The following is a 23,125-nucleotide window of genomic DNA, read 5'->3' as shown; positions in this document are numbered from 1 at the left end:
TCAACAATGGTGGGGCACCCCAGAACTGTTCAGAACGTGTTCCAAGGGCAAACAAGCAAAGAAATAAGAACAAAACCCGTACAATCCATACGAAGCAGGGAAAGGGGGAAATACACGAGGTAGCCCTAAACGTGCTAAGAGAAGGAGCTCTGTGGGATTCCTTGCCAAAGTGTACAGGGAGCTCAGCCGATACATTTATATCCGTGCTCACCCCTGGCTGTCAATGCACAGAAGGCTCCAGGGCCAGGCCTGCTTGCTTCTTCTCCCCACGGGAACATCTGTCCCACTGGTGCCCCCGGCACCTGCAGCCCATACATACCTGCCCCGTGTGCCCAGCATCTGCAGGAAGACACCTAGGTCTGTCCCAGCCCCTGCCCCAGCCCCAGCCTGGGATTCATCTTACCTAATCGCTCTTTCAGGTCGTCTGTCTCTCTCTCCAGCTCGGCACACTAGCACAGCAGACACGAAAGGAAGAGAAATGATCACCATATTCTGGGCTCCAATCTCATCGTCCTCCCTTTTGCCTGTGGCCCTTCCATCCCCCACCGCCCACAGCTCAGTGGCCAGATCATCAAGGAATCCACAGTGGAAAGCAGGTGCCCTCTCTCCGTGGGGTGCGGGATGCGGGTGAGGAGGGGACAAAACACGTCAGTTTAACCTGGACACAGTTCCCACCATCTAGTCAGGACCTCCGTTTCCAGGAGCCAGACCAGGCATTACCCGAAGACAGCCCTGTGCTCCCAGTGGTTCCTGTTGCCTTTCTGGTCTTGGGGCATGGACAGGTGGCTCCTGGTCACCTGAAAGAGAACACGGAATCCAGCTTCCAAGCCTCACAGCCTGGAGGTGCAAAGGGCCCAGCTGGCTCTAAAGTGAGGCAGCATCACCATCTGCTGGTGGCCACTGGCTCCTGCTCAGTCCGGCGGCTCCCACCTTCTCTCTGGGCCTGCCTTCCCTGTTCCTGTTCCTCAGTGTCAGCCCACCTGAACCTGTGGCTGCTGGCATTGTGGCTCTCGGTTGGATGCTAGCACAGCTGCAGCCACAGCCAGCCCCTGGGAGGAACAGTGCGGTTGAACAGGACTTAACATAAAAGGCTCGAGTGTACTTTTGGAGGCAGAGTTTGGGGTGGTGCTACAAATCACCCCCACCCCACAAATCGCACCCCAGCACTATGTGTAACCCGTTTCCTGTGGTAGAGCTTCCTGGGTAGCCAGGGAATCCTGGGAGCAAGGCTGAGCCCCGAGAAGTGACAGAGCCAGAGGCTGCCCTCCTCCACCCCTCTCCCCTCCACTCCTACCAAACCCACAAGGCTCACTGGAGGGTGCAAGGCCTCTGGGCCTGACACCTCCCTGACTCAAGGCCGTGGCCTCTGAGTTTTCTCAAACTTCGTGGGCCCTGGTTTCGGGTCGCCACTGCTGAATTCTCCATGATACATGGCATTGGCATTGGAAGCTGAAACAAATATTTCTCAGAGCTGAGTTAGGGTGTGTGGGTGTGAGCATTTATGTGCAGGGGCTGGGGTGAGGTGGGCAGGAAAGAGGGGAATTTGGCGGCTATAATCTTGTTAACACTTTCTCCCTCACTCAGCGCCAGGCAGGCAGGCAGCCCTGAGCCAGGGAAAACAGGGGATGCTGGGACAGTCCAGGCCCCCTGCCAGGAAGGCTTGGGGAACAGCTAGGAAGGAGGAGTCAGGAGGCTCAAGAGTCTACACTCCCAAGCTTTGCAGACAAACTTTAAAGGGTCTTCCGATCCAAATCAGGTGCCAGCCCAGCTCTTCCCTGGGGAGGATGCAGGAAACCGGCAAAGTGTCAGGAACAGTGCCTGGCATGTTCCAAGTGCTCTCTTAATGTGTGCCCTAACTAAGATGACGCCGATTCGGTGTCGTAATGACCGACGACTCCCCAGTACAGGCCTTGAGCAAGGCACAGAGTAAAGATGCCTGAGCCGGGGAGGGGAAGTGTGGGGAGACAGGAGGAGGATGGCCCACTCACTTGGGACTTTCGGACTGGATGGCTATTTGGGTCATTATCGTCTCTGCCCACAGGCTGGGACTGCTTTACCTTCCTGGCCACAGATTTCTTCCCCCGCTGCTGTGCTTGGACTGTTTGGAATGGCATGTGGTTGGAATCATATAGTGTTTAGCCTTCCCACATTGGCTTCTTTCACTTAATGATATGCATTTAAGTTTCCTCCATGTCTTTTCATAGCTTGATAGCTCACTTGTTTTTAGCACCAGATAACATTCCACTGTCTGGGGGTACTATAGTTCATTTATCCATTCACCTACCAAAGGACGTTGCCGTTCCTTCCCAGTGTCGGCAATTGTGAATAAAAGTACCATAAACTTCCATATGCATATTTTTGGTGCATAGGTTTTCAGTTCACTTGCGTAAATTCTGAGGAACATACTTGCTGGATTGCATTGTAGGAGTATGTTTAGTGTCGTGAGAAACTGCCAAACTGTCTTCTAAAGCGGATTTTGCCTCGCCACCGGCAGTGAGTGCTGCTCTACATCCTCACCAGGGTTTAGCGTTGTCAGTGTTTTGGAATTTGGCCATTCTAATACGTGTGTTGTGATATCTCACTGTTGTTTTAACGTGCAATTCCCTGATGACATAGGATGTTGAACATATTTCCATATGCTTACTTGCCATGTATCTCTCTGAATAGGTGTCTCTTCAGGACTTTTGCCTATTTTTAAATCAGGTTGTTTGTTTCTTATTACTGAATTTTAAGTACTCTTTGTATATTTTGTATAGCAGTCCTTTATCAGATGTGTCTTTTGCAAATAGCTTCTCCTAGTCTGTGCCTTGTCTTCTCATTCTTTGACATTGTCTTTCACAGAGCAGAAGTTTTAATTTCAATGAAGTCCCATTCTTTCTTTCATGGATCATGCCTTTGGTGTTGTAATAAAAAGTCATCACCATACCCGAGGTCATAGAGGTTTTCTCCTATGATGTCCTCTAGAAGTTTTATAGTTTTGCAGTTTGCATTTGGCGTGTGGTCAGTTTTAAGTCAATTTTTGTGAATGGTGTAATGTCTATGGCTAGAACCACTTCTTTTGCATGTGGATGTCTAGATGTTCCATCACCATTTGTTGAAAAGACTATCTTTGCTCCATTGTGTTGCTTTTGCTCCTTTGTCAAAGCTATATTCACGTGAGCCTACTTCTCCCATCCAAGTACTAACTAGGCCCGACCCTGCTTAGCTCCCGAGATCAGATGAGATCCGGCGTGTTCAGTGTGGTGTGGCCGTAGACACATGTAAGCCTATTTCTGGGCTCTGTATTCTGTCCCATTGATCTATTCAACTACTCTTGCACCAGTACCACACTGTCTGAATTACTGTGGCTTTATAGTAATCACGGAGAAAAAACATTTAGTCTTTCACGAACAGTATGTCAGCTGTAGTCTTCACAGATATCCTAAATTAAAGAGGTTCTCCTTAATTCCCAGTTTTCTGAGAAGTGTTTATTTTTTAATCATAAATCATTGGTGAATTTCCTCAAAAGCTTTTTCTATATCTATTGAGGTGATCTTACAGCAGTTCTTCTTTAGTTTGTTAATAGGGTAAATTACATTCACTGAGACAAAGAGGTGATAAGAAAGAAGACAAATAGCAAAATGGTAGTTTTGAATCTACTTCAATAACTACTGTTAAAACCGGTTTCCCTCGGCCCCGGGAACAGAATGACAGAGTCACTGAGGCTACAATAAGGCAAAGGAGTTTTATTGACTAGCTCGAGCTAGGGTCCAAGCCCCGAGTACCAACACAGTGGTCTCTTTCCATGGGCAGGGACCCCGTGCAGCGGGAGTACATGTCTTTTATATTCTTTCCTGGAATTCTTTACAGCCAGTTACTTTCCATAAGGGGACATACGCCCCTCACAAGCTTGTTCACGTATTGATCAGGCCTTGGCCCCCTTATCAGGAAGCTACTCGTGGTTGTTTTTTTTTTCTTTTTTTTTTTTTTAACTACATTGGAGCATGTTTTTAGCTCTCTGTCGCAACCAAGCGTTAAGCAAGCAAGCCTTGTATACAAAAGCGGACTTTGGCTGTTAGCTATAAGTTAAGCAAGGAAGCCTTGTATACAAAAGCGGACTTTGGCTGTTAGCTATAAGTTAAGCAAGCAAGCCTTGTATACAAAAGCAGACTTTCGCTGTTAGCTATAAGCAAAACAAGAATTAACTAAAATATTGTTTCAGTCCTGTTCTACACTGCATTCAATGCAAATTGTCTAAACACATCAATGAAAAGCCAGAATGTCAGATTACATAAAAAAAGAAACCAAACTCTCGTCTGTCTATAGGAAATCTACTTGAAATATAATACCATATGTAGGCTACATGTTAAAGGATAGGAAAAGATACCCCATGCAAACACTAATCCAAAGAAAACCAAAGTGGCTACGGTGACAACTGAGAAAGTAGACTTCAGGAATATTGCCTGGCATAAAAAAGGATGTTACAAAAGACTAAAGGGGGCAAAATTCACCAACAAATTTTAAAATTCTAAATTAATATTCACCTAACAACAAAGCTTCAAAACGCTTGAAGCCAAAGTGGTACAACTCAAAGGAGTAATTATTCAATTTCACAAGTATACTTGGAGACTTGGACATTCTTCTATCAGTGATCAATAAGATGAGTACATGGAAAACCAGTACGGATATAGCAGATCCGAACGACACTATCAACCAACTTTACCTATTTGACAAGTATACAACTCTCAGATGAACAGCAGCAGAATAAGCATTCTTTTCAAGTACAGACGGGGCATTTACCAAGAGGGATCATGTCTGCACCACAAAACAAACCTCCAAAATTTAAAATAATTATAATCATGCAATCATATAATCTTTGACCAAAATAGTACTAAACTAGGAGTCAATAACAGAACAATATCTCGGACATCCCCAAATGTTTGTAAATTAAACAGCACACTTCTTTTTTAATGTCTATATTTGTTTTCTAATTTCAAAATATCAATGGGGTACAAAGGTATTTGTTACATGGATAGCTTTTGTACCGCTTGAGTCAGGGCTACAAGTGTGCCCATCACCCAAATAGTGTTCATTGTACCCATTAGGTAGGTTTTTGCCCCGCCCCTCCTCCCCCCTCCCCCCTGCCTGTTTTCCAATGACTTTTACTTTCCTCTCTGCACATGTGTGCCTGTCGGTTACTTCCAATTTATTACAGAGTACGTGTGGTGTTTGTTTTTCCATTCTTGAGGTACTTCACTCAGGATAATGAAACACCACCCTTCTTAATAAATAATGGGTAAAAGCAGATACAACAAGAAAAAATAGAAATTGTTTTTAATGAATGAAAATGCAAACACAAGGTATCAAAATTTGTGTGGTGCAGCTAAAGCAGTACTTAGGGGGAAATTTATAAAATTAAATGCTTATATTAAAAAAGAAGAAAAGTCTCCGATCAGTGATCTAAGTTTCTGCCTTCAGAAACTAGAAAAGGGAGAGCAAGTGAATCCAGGGTAAGCAGAAGGAAGTAAAAACTAAAGATAAAACCAGACACCAGTGAGAAATCAATAAAACAACAGTACAAAATCACTAATTATGGACGTTTATTTGAAAGAAAAAGATCAATAAAATTGCTGAATCTCCAGGCAGATGGATAAGGAAACAGAGAAAAGAAATGAAATAGCAACATCAGAATGAAAAGGGGAAGATCATGGCAGATTCTAAAGGCACTAAGAGTATAATAAGGAAACGTTCATGACTTTGTTTGATGTTAAGAAACCAGTAATAGAAAGGAATTTCCTTAAGCTGATAAAGGTATCTACAAAGAACTTACAGGAAACGTCGTATTTACTGGAGAAATGTTGAGAGGATTTAAGATCAGGAATAAACCAGGATGTGTCCTCTTACCACTTCTATTCATCATTGTACTAGAACACTTAGGCAGCATAGTATGGCAAGAAAAATAGATGGAAAGCAAAGAGTTTGAAAATAAGGGACTATAATCTCTGATTATTTGTGGGTGACTTGATTGTGTCCATAGAAAAGTCAAATGAATCAACAGATAATTCATGGGAATCAGTGAAAGTATTTAGCCAAGTTGCTGGACAGAGTCAATATACAGAAACCAAGTGTATGTCTAAATAGCATGAACACAGAGAAGATGAATTTTTAAAGTCCAGTTGATGATAATACCTAAAGTACTTAAAGTACATAAGAATAAATCTGATGAAAGATGTACATGACCTCTATGTGGAAAATAGTAAAACTTTATTGAAAGACCTAACTAAAAGGAGGGATATTCCATGTGCTCGCATTGGAAGAGTCAATTTTATAAAGATGTCAGAACTCACCAAACTGAGCTATGGATTCAGTGCAATCCCGATCAAAACACCAACAGGATATTTGTGGAACATGACAAACGGATTCTAAAATGTACATAGAAGTGCAAAGAGCCGAGCTCTAACACCCAAATGTCAAGAAGAGACGATAGAAGAATATCTTCATGACCTTGGGGTAGGGAAGGATTCCATAAACAAGACAGGAAAAGAACCCAACTATATGTTCAAAATTTTTTTTTAATTCTAGCACATTAAAATTAAGCACTAGGATGTCCTACATATACTTTGACATGCATGAAAAACGAGATGAATGGATGAATGAAGGATGGATGCACGGACGTGTGATAAACAAGTGTAATAAAATGTCACCAGTGGAACCCAGATGATGGGTACACAAAATGCTTACAACTTTTCTGTGTGTTTGGAGCTTTTCATTAAAAAGTGCTGTGCAAGGCCGGGCGCGGTGGCTCACGCTTGTAATCCTAGCTCTGGGAGGCCGAGGCGGGTGGATCGCTCGAGGTCAGGAGTTCGAGACCAGCCTGAGCAAGAGTGAGACCCCGTCTCTACTAAAAATAGAAAGAAATTATCTGGCCAACTAAAAATATATATACAAAAAAATTAGCCGGGCATGGTGGCTCATGCCTGTAGTCCCAGCTACTCGGGAGGCTGAGGCAGTAGGATCGCTTAAGCCCAGGAGTCTGAGGTTGCTGTGAGCTAGGCTGACGCCACGGCACTTACTCTAGCCCGGGCAACAAAGTGAGACTCTGTCTCAAAAAAAAAATGCTGTGCAAAACCTTTTAAAAGTGTATCTTCTCATTAAAACGTACAGTAACGGGAGCACAGGCAAGCTACCAACTAGAAAAAGATAATTCTCTATCACGAGAAAGCATCAAAGAATTAAAATATAGACTACAAGGAGAACTCCCACAAATGAGCAGGCAACTACCCCAAGGGGGAAATGAGCGAAACATAGTCAACAAACACCTCATAGAAAAGAAAACCGTAAAGGCCAATACATGTGAAGACATGCTCCGTCTCATTACTAATCAAGGGAATTACACATTAAAACCACAGTGAGATACCATTTCACATTCATCAGATAGACAAAAACTTTGTAGTTTCCTAACATCAAATGATGAGGAGGATGTAGAGAAACAATTAAACATCCTTCATACGAGTGTAACTTAGCACAGTCACTTTGTAAGAAATCTGGCACCATCTGGCAAGCTTGGAAATCTGCCTCCCCTGTGAGCCACCAAGTCCACTCCGAGGTATAAACACTGAAACAGGAGTCTGAGGTTGCAGTGAGCTATGATGATGCCACTGCACTCCAGTCTGGGTGACAGAGTGAAGGAAACAAAAAAGAAAAAAAAAAAAAGAAGAAGAAGAAGAGGATAAAGAAAGAAAAAGAGAGAGAGAGAGAGAAAAAAGAAGTGATGAAGACCAGTTCGGGGATAGAGGTTACCTCTGTGAAGGGTGAAGGCAATAGGATCAGGAGGGAGAACGCAGGGACCTGTAAGGTGATGCTACTGTGTGAAAACGCACTTCTGTAAATGCTCGCTGAGGGAATGAATGACGCCAAAATCTGTAACTCTAGCTCTGATCCCTCTCTGGAGCCACAGAAGCACATGACTGAGAGAATTCTGCATATCCTTCGCGAGCACCTCAAACTCGACGGGTGCAAACACCAGCCCCATCATTTCCCATCTAAACTTGCTCAACTTCCTATGTCCCTGTGAATCTTAGTTGTCCTTGACTCCCGCCTCCCTGTGCTGGCCAAGGAAACCCGCCCCTCAGATCTCCTGCTGCAGAGAGCACAGTTGATTGACAAGCCCCAACTGCCACTTCTCTGGGTCCCCCCCACTGACTCTGCACCAAGAGGACCCCTCTTCTGGGCAGCTGCCAGCCAGTGACCGAGCGTGGCAGGGGTACGTGGCTGTGGGAAGCTGAGCCTGGGGACTTGGCATCAGCCCGGCTGAAACTGTGTCAGAACTGAAGTGCATCTGAGATTCCTAGCTGACCCTCCTTCCCCGGTGTCTCTCTTCCAGGCATGAGATCTGCATCGCGCACTCGCAGGACTCTCCCCGCCTGCTCCTGCTCCTTCCCCCTTTATCCCTCAGGTGCAGGTTCCCCACAGTGATCTCCCACATCCAGTCACGTCTTGGCCTCTATACTTCTGGAGGACGCAGACTCACAAAAGTGGTCCCAGGAGGGTCTGGGGGCTGGCTCACCACCACCAGAACGACAAAGAGGATCCCATCCTGAGTGTTACGTGGGGCATGGATAATCTCTGGTCACAAAGTGACCTCCCGATGGCTTGAGGCTTCACACTTAGTTACCTGGGAAACACCCCAGTGCGGGGTCTCACCCTCGTCCATCCGTGAGATGATTCGGGCCTTTGAACAGTAGGGAGGGAAGAACGTCTACACGGATGGTGGGAGCAGCTGGTGACGGCTAAGTGGTGCCGACACCCTGCAGAGGGATAATGAGAAACTGAGGGACGTTACCACACGGTTAAGGGCTCAGTGTAAGAGCCAGAAGGCCTCCTGGCTGGCTTGGAGGGAGGCCCTTACCTCCTGCAGAAGAGGAGCAGACACAACTGAGGAGAGGAGCCCTGTATCGGCATGATTTGACAGCAAGAGATGCAGGACTCCAGAGACGTTTAGGTCTTCAACAGATGCAGGCCCTGGTCTGTGAAGGTCGGGGCCCTGTTTGGAAAAACCCAGGCTCCTGAACTATGCGACGGGGAAGGCTGGATGGAGAGTGCAGCCTTCCTCCCCTAGGGAGCGCCAGCGCGTGCGCTGCACTGGCAGACGCTACAGAGCCCTAGCCCCTACAGGGCCCCAGGCGCCGCCCTCAGGGGCTGCCCCATCTCCTCTCCATAACCTGGCTGGGGAATGCGCGCCTGAGGCTGAGGGAGAGAAGAGATTACACACCCAGGAAGCTGCGGGGAAGAGCTAGCCTGTGCTGGCGGGAGCCAGGGGAACTGCCCTGGGGCTGGGGCTGGGGGTTGAGGGCGCTGGATCAGGGGCCTGGAATGTAAGGCTGGATAAGCAAGTTTTACCCAGGGGGGTACTTGCTCCTGTCATAGGAGTTAGCACCCTGGCAAGGACTCCAGGAAAGGGAGGAAATCCACTGCCAGGCTGACCCCTAGAATCTTGGGGAAACTCATGGCCCCCGTGAACAGAAATGGAAATGCCTGCCTGGGAGTGGCAGACGGCAGAGGGAGGAATAAAAAGGTTGAAAGATGCAGCCGCCCGGGAGCGGATGGAAAATGGGAGGCCAGCGAGCCAGCCTGAGGGTTACGTTCCACGGTAGCGCCCAGGGGACACACCACTGGCCAAAGCCACAGGGAGTGTTCTGGTGAGAGGGCCCGGAGCACGACTAAGGAGGTCGGTGGTGGCCCTCCTCTGCAGGCCAGTGGGGACGGGGCAAGGAATGTGGTCCCAGGTCTGGGCTCATTACCACCATTCACGCAAGGTTGGGGCCCCGGCAGGATAGAAGGCAGGGCACGGCTCTTACCCAACCGACGCCAGGAGACTAGTCTGCAGTAACAACCGGCAGAGTCGGTGGGGGCAGTCACGAGTGCTTGACCCACAAGAAGCCAGCAAGATTGTTCACACACACGGCCCCCTAGGTGCAACTACAGCCAGAAAAAGGCAAGAATGCAGGAGCAGGAGGGTGGTCATCCGGGTAAGGAGCCACGAACCCCTGCTCAGTTCCTGGTCCTGGACAACTTTCAGACCAGCCCCATTGACTGAAGAGGCGGATGAGTCCCGAGGAGGAAGGACCTGGAAACAAGGCGGTGAGGATCTACTGTCACTGTGCCATGGTCCTTCCCTAAAGAGACAAGACTGCCGTCTCCTCGAGGTGACTGTACACTGGGGAAAAGGGGATAGCCAAGATTTCTAGGACTATTGGAAACAGGGCCTGAGATGACATAGATCCTGGTGGTCCAAGGTGTCACCATGGGGCCCTGGTAATAAAAGCAGTTCGGGATAGAGATGGGTTCACAGAGAGTCAACTGGCTCCCAGGACCTACACCGTGGTTCTTTCTCCTGTCCCCACATCAATGCTGGTAAGTGATACATTTGGCAATTGGAGCAATAACTCCCAGCCTGGGGCCCTGGCCAGCAAGGTGGGGAACGCCATAGGGAACCCCTGAAACCGGCCCCCGCCTCAGATCAAGAAATTAAGTCAAAACCAGTATCAGATCCTGGTGCAAGTCTGGGGGCCGACAGAGATTAGTGCCCCCACCAAAGATCTATAGGACTCAGGGCAAGAGGAAGTAACAGGGTCGCGGGGATGAAGAGAGTGGAGAAGAGTGAAAACGTTTTAGGATTCTCGGTACGGGAGAGGGAAGGAGCAAGGGAATGAAAACGAGGAGAGGTACACCAGAGGCTTCAACTGGTGTGATCGTGACGTTTCTTAAGACCGGTGGTGGGTACGGGAGATTTTGCTTTGGTTTTCGTTATCCTTTTTGACATGGCTGAAACAGTGCACCGTGTCTTCAAAAGTCATGGCAAGGAGTGTGAGAAGGAGTTGTGCAGACACAGGCAGGGATCGTGGAGGACCTGTCAGACGTGGACGTGGACGATGGCAGCTTTCTGGAAGACCCAATCGACCCTGCTCTGTAACCCCCAGCAGAGTAGGCTTCTCAGGTGTCGACTCAGAGAAACCAGGGACCTGACTTCCCACGGGCAAGAGTTCAGACACCCCAGGCCTCTACTGGAGACCAGTCAGAGTAGGACGTACAAGGCAGAGGTAACGGAAAAGACAGGTGAACGTGAGTGGGAAAGCGAGGAAGGAAGGCGTGAAAGGAATGAGTCTGAAGGAAAGGTATGAGAGGCTGCTGGAGTAGGCTTGGCTGGCGAGGAAAGGAAATTCTAACGCTCCAGGGCCTCAAGGAAACCAAGGAAGGGAGCACTCCCCACATATCAGGACTGCTCAGCTCAGGGAAGCTGGGGACCGGTAGCTCCAGGGGCAACATGACAGAAAATTGGCATGCCACCACCACCACCACCGTGAGGCCTTTGTCATGTGTCCTTTCAAGGCTTAAAAAGAAAACAAAAAAGACACGTCATTTTACCTACACCTGTATGTATTTCCAAATGACACACAGGATCGGTTTGGGTTTTTCAGTTTACAAATGTCCATGCAAATCTATGCATTCTTGTGCAACTTGCTGCATGCGACCATGAGAGTTTTTGAAGTCTGTTAACACAGCCTCATGTGTTGCTTTGGACCGCTGAGATTTAACCTACTGGACGCACATGCCCACGTTGCATCCGTCCACTCCTTTACTGATGGGAATTTAGAGCAATACCCGATTTTCCCTTCACCGACATCCTTCTGCATGTGTCCTTGTACACTACACCTACCAGCGTTTCTCCAGAAGGTGTACCCGGCAGGTCTGCCAGGTCATTGACGGAGTGGGTGTTTCGCAGTTTAAAGAGTCTCGGCTCACAGCACGGACTATGGAGCCTGACTGCCTGGTTTCCGTCCTGCCGCTGATACCGAATGACCTTGAGCAAGTCGCTGAACCTCTCTGTGCCTGTTTCCTTGCCTGTGCGAAGGTGGTAATAGTAGGTACTTTGACCTAGGACTGTCATGAGCATGAGTTAGTATTTATCTACAGTGCTTAGAAGAGAGCCGGGCACATAGTAAATGTTATATAACTTGCATTTCACAGACTCTGCCAAATTACCCTCCCAAATGGCTGCTCTCCCTCTTCCCCCCTGCCCCAGCAGTGAGCAAAAGCACTGGTTTGCTCATAACCTCTCCCTCCCTTGGAACGGCTAAGCTCTTTAATTGTTGCAAACCTGGCATGTGAAAATTGATCTGTGGCTTTAGTTTGCACCTTCAGGATCAGTGACGGTGAGCATCTTTTGGGGGGTCCTTGAGCCTTGGGATTCCCGCTTCCTTGAATAAACTCAGAGTGAGGGTGTGGGGGCCTGGGAGAGGTGGGAAAGCTCTGGCCTGCCAAACTGCCACGCCAGTAAAGTGTCATGGGCACACAGCCACGCGCCGATTTGATTACCTATTGTAAGAAAAAGAAGTGAAAGATAACCCAGATCAGAAAGTAAGAAGTTAAATGACCTCTGCTTGCAGATGACATGATCTCACATATAGAAAACCCCAAACACTGCACCAAAAAGCTATTAAAACTAATAAAGAAATTCGGTAAAGTTGCAGGATAGAAAAGCAACATTCAGAAGTCACTTGTGTTTCTATACACTAACAACAAACTATTCACGTTTACCATAGCATGCAAGGAAAAAATACTTAGGAATAAATTTATCCAAGGAGGTGAAAGCTCTGCACACCAAAACTATAAAACACTGATGGGAGAAAAAACACGAATAAATGGAAAGATACCCCGTGCTCATTCAAGGATTGGAAGATTATTAAAATATCTACACTACGCAAAGTTATATACAGATTCAACGCAAGCCCTATCAAAACAACACAAGGGTACTTTTCATATTTTTCCACATGTAGACAAGACAACCCTAAAAGCTCTGATTACTGACCGTGGGCTTCCTTGCGCATCTTCCTATCGGGTGGGAGGTGTTGTGGAATAAAGCCCTGCAAATCCTCCCTGCGCTGGGCGCTTCGCATCCCTCATTCACCCTCAAGAGCCCCCGAGCTAGGTGCCGTCACTTAGTCCACTTTACAGATGGGAAACTGAGGCTCAGAGACGTGTCTCTCAGTGGAAAGCAGATGCCCGGCAGAGGGACGGCGAGAAAGAGGTGGGACGAGAGCACGAGGCCGGGAACCTGCGACCCAATGGGCTTCCCACCAGCCAAATGACTGGCTTCGGGCAAACCAACCGCCCTCGTCCCTATTGGTTGGGGCCGGAGAGGCTGCCAAACAAGGGGCACGCTGGTTGGTGGGAGCTGGAGAAGCGAACCAATTAGAAGGCCGCGGCGCGGGACTGCAGGGGAAGGGAAGCCGCGCGTTGTTTCAGGCCCTGTCATCTCGTGCTGCGTCCCAGGCAACCGCCCCCGTGCCGAGGGCGACCGTCTGCCATCACACCGGGCAGATCGAACCGGCGACATGAGTTCCTCCGATGAGGTGTCTGTTTCGGGGGCCGCTTTCGGCCTGGAGGGCGGGGAGCGGGCCAGCGACTGCCCGACCAGCCCCGGAGCGCGGGGCCCCGGCCTAGACCTCGATCTGGGGGCGCCACGGAGCAGCCAGGGCGAGGGCGCGCTTGCAGACCCCGAGGGCTTCCAGGCCCGGCAGGAAGTGATAGAGGCGGGAGGGGCCGTGCTTTGGGGCCCGAAAGGTGGGCCCCGCACCCTGAGTGAGGAGAAGGGAGACGATCTGGACTACCAGTACCACGTGCCTGAGGAGCCTGTGGCCATCGTGCAGCCGCCGAGTGACTGGGATGTCCGGGGCGTCCACAGACACCCATGCTCAGAAGGCCCCGACGCCCAAGTGTCCACCGTGTGGCCGGACCTAGAAGCAGGTCCCACCGGTAGAGGCGCGCTGACCACCTTTGGAAGCCCTCCCCCCGTCATCATGCCCCGGAAAGCCCGGGCCCGCGGGTACCCGAAAAGAGGCCCTAAAAGTAGGCTGAGCGTCGGCGGCAGGGATCCCCAGCGGCCCTCCGAGGAAGGCCTGGTCGAGCTGCCTTCCGACCCCGAGTCACCAGATGAGTTCGGGGAGGTACGAATGAGGGTGAGCATTTACCCCAAAGGAGGAGACCAAGGCCAACCCAGCAGCCCCGAGGAACCTGGGGACACACCTAGACACTCGAGTTTGCTTGTCAGGGAGAATACCCTTCCCATGCCCGGCCCTTTCGTGACCTCTGCTCCCAGAGGACTCACTTGATGCATGGAAAGGCAGGACGAGGGAGAGCTGCACAGCTCTTCCTCTAAGCAAATGCAGGGCGTGGTGTGGGGGAAGGCAGGGAGCAGGCCCGGCATCCCAGGAGCTGCTGCTGCTGCTGCTGTGGGCAGCCTGCCCCGGGCTGTTCCTAGGAAGAAGGTGGCCCAGGAGAAGAAGTGCCCAGGGGCTGCCTCAGACTTAGCCCTAGGGGGAGCCTTTTCTCCATGGGGGCAGAGACTCTCGGCAGTTCCCCTGGAACGAGCCACCTTCCCCCAAATCCTTGGGGTTCCACTGCTTGGGAGGTCCAAAAGATATTCCTTGCTCTCATCGGGACCCAAACAGTCCAAGCCCAGCAGGACTGGGAAGAAATCTGTGGCCAGGAAGGCAAAGCAGTCCCAGCCTGTGGGCAGAGACAATAATGACCCAAGTAGAGATCCAGTCCCAAAGGCTCAAGTGGGTAGGCCATCCTCCTCCTGTCTCCCCACACTTCCCCTCCCCATCAGAGGCATCTTTACTCTGTCCCTTGCTCAGGGCCTGTCTTTGGCAGTCCTCAGTCCCTAGGACACCCAATCGGGGTCATCTTAGTAGGGGCACACATTAAGAGAGCACTTGGTACATGCCACGCACTGTTCTTGACAGTTTGCACGTTTCCTGCCTCTTCCCCAGAGAGGAAGTGGGCTAGCAGCTGATTTCGATCGGACGATCCTTTAAAGTTTGGGCTGCAAAGCTTGGGTGCGTAGACTCCTCAGCCTCCTGACTCCTCCTTCCTAGCTGTTCCCCAAGCCTGCCTGGCAGGGGGCCTGGACTCTCTCAGCATCCCCCTGTTTTCCCTGACTCAGGGCTGCCTGCTGGCCTGAGGCCCTGAGAGAGAAAGTGCTAATAAGATTATAGCCGCTAAATTTCCCCCCTTACTGCCCAAGTCACCCCAGCCCCTGCACATACATGCTCACACCCACACGTCCTAGACAAGCTCTGAGAAATTCTTGTTTCAGATTCCAATGCCAATGCCAGGGCCACCTTGCCTGCACATGCATCGTGGAGAATTCAGCAGTGGCGACCCCAACACCAGAGGCCCCCAAGCTCCAGGAATCTCACAGGCCTCGAACTTGACCGAGAGAGTCCTCAAGCCTAGAGGCCCTGCACCCTCGAGTGAGTCTTGTGGGATTGGTAAGAGTGAAGGGGTGAGGGGTGGAGGAGGGCAGCCTCTGGCTCTGTCAATTCTGAGGGCTCAGCCTTGCTCCCAGGCTTCCCGGCCTACCCAGGCACCCCTTGCACAGGAAACGGGGTGTAGACAGGGCTGGGGTGGGATTTGTGGGGTGGGGGTGATTTGTACCACCACCCCAAACTCTGCCTCCAAAAGTACACTCGAGCCTTTTATGTTAAGTCCTGTTCAACCGCACTGTTCCTCCCAGGGGCTGGCTGTGGCTGCAGCTGTGCTAGCATCCAACCGAGAGCCACAATGCCAGCGGCCACAGGTTCACGTGGGCTGACACTGAGGAACAAGAACAGGGAAGGCAGGCCCAGAGAGAAGGTGGGAGCCGCCAGACTGAGCAGGAGCCAGTGGCCACCAGCAGATGGTGATGCTGCCTCACTTTAGAGCCAGCTGGGCCCTTTGCACCTCCAGGCTGTGAGGCTTGGAAGCTGGATTCCGTGTTCTCTTTCAGGTGACCAAGAGCCACCTGTCCATGCCCCAAGACCAGAAAGGCAACAGGAACCACTGGGAGCACAGGGCTGTCTTCGGGTAATGCCTGGTCTGGCTCCTGGAAACGGAGGTCCTGACTAGATTGTGGGAACTGTGTCCAGGTTAAACTGACGTGTTTTGTCCCCTCCTCACCCGCATCCCGCACCCCACGGAGATAGGGCACCTCCTTTCCACTGTGGATTCCTTGATGATCTGGCCACTGGGCTGTGGGCGGTGGGGGATGTAAGGGCGACAGGCAAAAGGGAGGACGATGAGATTGGAGCCCAGAATATGCTGATCATTTTTCTTCCTTTGGTGTCTGCTGTGCTAGTGTGCCGAGCTGGAGAGAGCGATAGACGACCTGAAAGAGCGATTAGGTAAGATGAACCCCAGGCTGGGGCTGGGGCAGGGGCTGGGACAGACCTAGGTGTCTTCCTGCAGGTGCTGGGCACACGGGGCAGGTATGGGCTGCAGGTGCCGGGGGCACCAGTGGGACAGATGTTCCCGTGGGGAGAAGAAGCAAGCAGGCCTGGCCCTGGAGCCTTCTGTGCATTGACAGCCAGGGGTGAGCACGGATATAAATGTATCGGCTGAGCTCCCTGTACACTTTGGCAAGGAATCCCACAGAGCTCCTTCTCTTAGCACGTTTAGGGCTACCTCGTGTATTTCCCCCTTTCCCTGCTTGATATGCCTTGTGTGCATTTTCTTATTGTTTCTTTGCCGGTTTGTCCTTTGAACACGTTCTGAACGGTTCTGGGGTGCCCCAGTGTTTAAGAAACACTGGTATATTTTGTTCCCGTTTAGAAGACATTCCCACGTGTAATTCAGGTGGTGGCTGGGTGGGTCGGTCCCAGGGCTGACTGGACAGGGGCTGCGGAGGTTTCAGGTTGCAGGGCTAGGCGGGTCCCCCTGACACAGGGGGTGGGTTTCTGTGTCCCTATGTCTGCTGTGCCCGGTTATGTCTCTCTATTCCAGCGGCCATGAAGTGCCTCCTCGACAAGTTCCAGGCGCAGTGAAGTGAGAGAGTGAGTGTTACACATACCATACCTGTTCCCGCAAAGCTGGTGGCTTCGGGACACTGTGGCCCGACAGCGACTCTTCCGCTTCACAGGTTGAACCCAGCATCTTCCTTCCAGACCGGCAGCTGGTACCTCTGGAGCCCAGGAGCTGCGACCAAGCTGGTTCCCTACGTTTCTTCTTCACCCACGGTTTCCTCTCACCCCCTGCTCTTGCTCTCACCTCACCCGAGTTTATGGGAAATCATCAAATTAAATTAGCTCTCATATTCGCATATTCTGTGGTCTGCCCTCTTTCCTGGGAGAGGGGGCGTCACTGCAGAGGGAAGGGGTGGGGGTGCTCCTTGATTTTGTAGCATTTGAAGCCAGGTTACCTGGCACCCTGTGCTCTGCCCTGTCCCTGTGGGACGTCTCGACCAGGATCTGGGTGGCAGCCGTGCGCTCAGGCTCACCGTTGCGCCCTAGGTCTAGGCTCCGTAGGGTCCCTGCCCGGCCACATTAGGAGGCCCTGTTCATGGTCCCAACAAATGTCGTCTGATTCTGGGGTCCCAAGGTTCCCATGCAGCACCACTACCGGACCCTTCCCTTTAGCAGGAGCTAATCGACCTCCTCCCAGAGTTCCCAGCCCTCTTTCCCTTCCTCACTTGGTTCGCTGTCCTCGTTGGCCACTCTCGCCCTTCTTTTCGGTGAGCAGCATCCCTGGCCTCCTCCGTGGTTGATGCCCGGGGCCTTTCCCACGGGGTTATTGCAACAGGTGTTAAAGAGCAGGACTGAGCTGAGCCTCCCCCTCCAGAGCCCCCGCCTCCGTCTGGAGTCATTCTCTCCCTCTGGAGCCGCCACTCACACACACAGCTCGCCCGGAAGCTGGCGCATCATCCTCACTTCCTCTTTAGCCCTCACCTTGGAAACTCAGTTACCAAATCCTGTCAGTTCTCCCCCGTTAGTTTCATTGGAGGGGTGGAGGCAGGAGCCACATGCTGCGGTGTGGTGGAGCGAAAGGGGGGCTGCAGGGGACACGGAAGAATAGAGCAGGTTGGTCTCTGTGCTGCAGGTGGGGGAACTGAGTCCCTTCTGGTGCTTCGGGGCCAAGCCGGGGACACTGCCCACTGGCAGCTAGGACATATGGCCTATGGATCAGTCCTTCCACGTCCCTCAAGTCCTAGATGGACAATCGCCCCGTCTCCAGCCCGATGGGATCCGCAGGCTCGACTTGGGCAAGACCAGTTAGTTTCCAGGGCACCTGTGCATGCTAGGTCTGAATGTCCTTGGACGGTCCCCGTCAGATACCATCCGGGCACCCACATGCCACAGACTCTGCTGGACGTCATGTTTCCGTGTCCCAGCTCAATCTTCCAGACTGCCTCCCGAGGCCACATGAGGTCTGTCTGAGCTCCCTGTTCTGATGTCACCCTCACTGACAGCTGGGATCGCCTCCTTCCTTCAGCGAGGGTCCCGGGCTGGGCGGGCCTGACACTCAGAGGGACAGACTCCTGTGTGGGTGAGGTGAGTGCAGGTTGCGCCAGCTCCCATCGCCCAGAGACTGGGTGTTCACCAGACAAAGAGGGCACAAGTGCAGAAACCATCCGGGGTTAGCGTGTGCAGGGAGGGATGGTCTGTCTGTGTGTCTGTCTGCGTGCCTGTGGATCTAATCGGGGATGATCTCCCTGGAGGGAGAAAGAGCTGATTGAGGGAGCGGGGGCAGTGTGGTCAAGGATCCGTAAGGGATGAAAACAGCCAAAGCAAGGGTGGGATGTACCTTTCACAAGAGGTGTCCTTCAAGTCCGAAAAACACACAGGAGCGCACAGAGTGGGATGAGGTGGAAGGGGCCAAGCCCAGTGACGGGCACCAGGGCTCTGAGAGTGCTGCAGTCCCCGCAGCAGGCTCTTGATCCTGTGTGCCATGAATATGATGTCTCGAAAGTCCTGTGCGTGTGGGTGGCATGACAACGTGAAGGCTGGCTACCTGGGAGTCGGTGGGACGTGCCTCCCCTGTGAAGCAAAGGGCTCCCGTGGGAGACTGCCACGTTGTGAGCTGACGGAGACACGGGTAGCATGGGCGCGGTGAGGATGGAAACTAGGGAAGAGGGACTGCCCTGGGAAATCTACTCAGCCGTGGTACCAGCCCTCCGCCCTATTCCCACTCTGCCTCCCTTCTGTGCCGGCTGGTACGAGCTCAGGGAGACGGCCCATCACACGTGTGGTGGGACCATCACAGACCTCAGAGGCCGAAAGGAACATGAGTGGGGACTTAAACCATCCGCTTCAAACCCTCACTTGAGAGGGTGGGCTTGATTCCGCAGGCTGAGCCTTTGACCCTGACCCCAGTGGTTCTTTCGTAGAAGGAGAACAGAGCGGGCTGGCGTCTGGGTGCAGACTCTGACACAGATTTTCAGCTTGGGATTCTGACACCTACAGAGCCTAGACGGAGCGTGCTACAGTGACTCTGAGCACCGGGCTGCCACCCAGATCCTGGCCCAGGCGCTGCATGGTAAGCTGGTGGAGCACTGGGTGCTAGGGTACCGAGCTTCAAATGCTGAAAATGGAGCCGGACCCCTACCCATCACCTCTCCGGAAACGACCCTGCCCCGAGAAACCAGACCGACCACAGAATATAACAATATGAGACCTACTTTAATTTGATAATTTGATGTAAGCTGGGCTGAGGTGAGGGCAAGAGCAGACAGCAAGAGGAATCGGTGGCAGAAGAAACGGAGGGAACCACCTTGGTCGTAGCTCCGGGGCTCCAAAGGTACCAGCTGCTGCTCTGGTAGGAAGATTCTGGGCAGAACCAATCAAACAGAGCAGAGTCAGGGTCGAGCCACAGCCCCCCGAAGCCACCAGCTTTGCGGGAACAGGTATGGTATGTGTAACACTCACTCACTCATTTCCAAGGGCCTGGAACTTGTCAACGAGGCACTGCATGGTCGCTGGAATAGAGAGGCATAACCGGGCACAGCAGACATAGGGACACATAAACCAACCCCCCTGTCCCTGGGGGGAACCTGCCGAGCCCTGCAACCTGAAACCTCAGCAGCCCCTGTCCACTCACCCAGACCCTGGGACCGACCGAGCCACCCACCACCTCAATTACACGTGGGAGTGTCTTCAAAGTTGGAACAGAATATAGCAGTGTTTCGTCAATGCTGGGGCACCCCAGAACCATCCAGAAGGTTTTAAAAGGACAAATAAGGAAAGAAACAACAACAAAACCCGTACAAGCCATACCCAGCAGGGAAAGGGGGAAAATACACGAGGTAGCGCTAAACGTGCTAAGAGAAGGAGCTCTGTGGGATTCCTTGGCAAAGTGTACACAGAGCGCAGCCGATACATTTGTATCCCTGCTCACCCCTGGCTGTCAATGCACAGAAGGCTCCAGGCCCAGGACTGCTTGGTTCTCCTCCCCACGGGAACGTCGGTCACACTGATGTTGCCAGTACCTACAAAACATCCCTGACCCGTGTCCCCAGCATCTGCAGGAAGATACTGTGGTCTGTCCCAGCCCCTGCCCCAGCCCGAGCCAGGGGTTCATCATACCTAGTCGCTGTTTGAGGTTGTCGATCTCTCTCTGCAGCACGGCACACTAGCCCAGCGGACACTGGAGAAAGAGAAACGATCACTACATTCTGGGCTCCTCCCTCCTTTTCCTCCTTCTCGCCTGTGGCCCTTACATCCGCCACCGCCCACAGCCCAGTGGCCAGACCACCAAGGAATCCTCAGTGGAAACGAGTCGCCCCCACTGCGTGGGACGTGGGATGCGAGGGATGAGGGATGCAAGGAAGCATTGGACGACACAGAAGTCAGCTTAACCTGGACACGGTTCCCACCATCTAATCAGGACCTGGGTTTCCAGGAGCCAGACCAGGCATTACCTCAGGACAGTCCTGTGCTCCTGGTGGGTGCTGCTGCCTTTCCGGTCTTCGGGCATGGACAGGTGGCTCCTGATCACCTGAAAGAGAACACGGAATCCAGCTTCCAAGCCTCACAGCCTGGAGGTGCAAAGGGCCCAGCTGGCTCTAAAGTGAGGCAGCATCTCCCTCTCCTGGCGGCCACTGGCTCCTGCTCGGCCCAGCAGCTGCCACCTTCTCTCTGGGCCTGCCTTCCCTGTTCCTGTTCCCCAGTGTCAGCCCTTCTGAGCCTGTGGCCCCTGGGATTGTGGCTCTCGGTTGGATGCTAGCACAGCTGCAGCCACACCCAGCCCTTGGGAGGATCACTGTGCTTGAAGAGGACTTAACATAAAAGGCTCTGCTCTGCTGAGAGTCTACTTCTAGAGTCAGAGTTTGGGGTGGTGGTATGAATCATCCCCATCCACAAGTCCCACCCCAGCCTTGTCTACACCCCGTTTCCTGTCGAACAGGTGCCTGGATAGGCAGGGAATCCCTGGAGTAAGGCTGAGCCCCCAGAAGTGACAGAGGTAGAGGCTGCCTTCCTCCACCCCTCTCCCCTACACTCCTTCCAAACCCACAAGACTCACTGGAGGGTGCAGGGCCTCTGGGCGTGACGCCTCCCTGGCTCAGGGCAGTGGTCTGTCAGTTTCCTGGAGCTGGAGGGGCAACGGTGTTGGGGTCATCACTGCTGAATTCTCCATGATGCATGTGCAGGCAGGTCTGCCCTGGACTGGGCCTTGGAAGCGGAAAGAAAATTTTCCCAGCGCTGGGCTAGGGCATGTGGGTGTGAGTATGTATGTACAGGGGCAAGGAGAGAGGAGGCCAGAATATGGTGATCATTTCTCTTCCTCCGGCGTCCACTGCGCTAGTGTGCCATGCTGCAGAGAGAGATAGACGATCTTAAAGAGCGACTAGGTATGATGAATCCCTGGCTCGGTCTGGAGCCGGGGCTGGGACAGACCACAGTATCTTCCTGCAGATGCTGGGGACGTGGAGCAGGGATGGGCTGTACGTACTGGTAACATCAGTGGGAGCAAGGTTCCCCTGGGGAGGAAAACCAAGAAGTCCTGTCCCTGGAGCCTTCTATGCATTGACAGCCAGGGGTGAGCACAGATAAAAATGTATCGGCTGAGCTCTGTGTACACTTTGCCAAGGAATCCCACAGAGCTCCTTCTCTTAGCATGTTTAGCTCTACCTCATTTATTTCCCCCTTTCTCTGGTTGGTAGGGCTTGTACTGGTTTTGTTGTTCCCTTTCCTTGTTTGTCCTTTTAACACCTTCTGAAGGGCTCTGGGGTGCCCCATCGTTGACGTAAAACTGGTATATTTTGTTCCCATTTAGAAGACACTCCCACGTGTAATTCAGGTGGTGGGTGGGTGGGTCGGTCCCAGGGCTGACTGGACAGGGGCTGGTGAGGTTTCAGGTTGCAGGGCTAGGCGGGTCCCCTGGGTCAGGGGGTGGGTTTCTGTATCCCTATGTCTGCTGTGCCCGGTTATGCCTCTGTATTCCAGGGAACATGGAGTGCCTTGTTGACAAGGTCCAGGACCTTTGAAGTGAGGGTTACACATACCATACCTGTTCCCGCAAAGGTAGTGTCTTTGGGGGGCTGTGGCCCGACCCTGACTCTGCTCTGTTGGAGAGGTTGAACCCAGAATCTTCCTACCAGACCAGCAGCTGGTACCTTTGGAGCCCAGGAACTGCGACCAAGCTGGGTCCCTCTGTTTCTTCTTCTGCCACCAATTCCTCTTGCTCTCTGCTCTTGCCCTCACCTCAGCCCAGCTTACAGCAAATTATCACATTAAAGTAGGTCTGGTATTATCATATTCCGTGGTCTGCCTGGTTTTTAGGGCGAGAGGTCGTTGCAGGGGAGGCGATGGGTAGGGGTCCTGCTCCATTTTCGAGCAGTTGAAGCCCAGTTTCCTAGCACCCTGTGCTCCACCAGCTTACCATGCAGCACCTGGGCCAGTATCTGGGTGGCAGCCCAGTGCTCAGACTCACTGTAGCACGCTCCGTCTAGGCTCTGTAGGTGTCAGAATCCCAAGTTGAAAATCTGTGCCAGAGTCTGCACCCAGACGCCAGCCCGCTCTGTTCTCCTTCTACGAAAGAACCACTGGGGTCAGGGTCAAAGGTTCAGCCTGCGGAATCAAGCCCACCCTCTCAAGTGAGGGTTTGAAGCGGATGGTTTAAGTCCCCACTCATGTTCCTTTCGGCCTCTGAGGTCTGTGATGGTCCCACCACACGTGTGATGGGCCGTCTCCCTGAGCTCGGACCAGCCGGCACAGAAGGGAGGCAGAGTGGGAATAGGGGGAGGGCTGGTACCACGGCTGAGTAGATTTCCCAGGGCAGTCCCTCTTCCCTAGTTTCCATCCTCACCGCGCCCATGCTACCCATGTCTCCG

At 52.1% G+C, this 23,125-nt stretch overlaps 2 long non-coding RNA genes across 5 annotated transcripts; one reads left to right on the top strand and one right to left on the bottom strand.

The window, feature by feature from the left end:
* Nucleotides 1-372: 372 nt before the first annotated feature.
* LOC123628716 lies at nucleotides 373-21,332 on the bottom strand. 2 transcript variants are annotated; one of them, XR_006731737.1, is made up of 3 exons: nucleotides 21,316-21,332; nucleotides 721-797; nucleotides 373-449 (listed from the first exon to the last, which is right to left on the bottom strand). It is a non-coding gene; the product is annotated as an uncharacterized LOC123628716 (long non-coding RNA). The 2 variants fall into 2 exon arrangements; XR_006731738.1 differs by lacking the exon at nucleotides 21,316-21,332 and adding an exon at nucleotides 1,313-1,323.
* Nucleotides 15,816-17,055, top strand: LOC123628715. 3 transcript variants are annotated; one of them, XR_006731735.1, is made up of 4 exons: nucleotides 15,816-15,888; nucleotides 16,270-16,393; nucleotides 16,804-16,853; nucleotides 16,940-17,055. It is a non-coding gene; the product is annotated as an uncharacterized LOC123628715 (long non-coding RNA). The 3 variants fall into 3 exon arrangements; XR_006731736.1 differs by lacking the exon at nucleotides 15,816-15,888 and adding an exon at nucleotides 16,180-16,205; XR_006731734.1 differs by lacking the exon at nucleotides 15,816-15,888 and having other exon boundaries at nucleotides 16,216-16,393.
* Nucleotides 21,333-23,125: the final 1,793 nt, after the last annotated feature.

Source organism: Lemur catta, chromosome X (genome assembly GCF_020740605.2).
Source record: "Lemur catta isolate mLemCat1 chromosome X, mLemCat1.pri, whole genome shotgun sequence".
Lineage (NCBI taxonomy): Eukaryota > Metazoa > Chordata > Mammalia > Primates > Lemuridae > Lemur > Lemur catta.
Note: the sequence above shows the minus strand (reverse complement) of the source record. Positions and strands in the feature narration are given on the sequence as shown.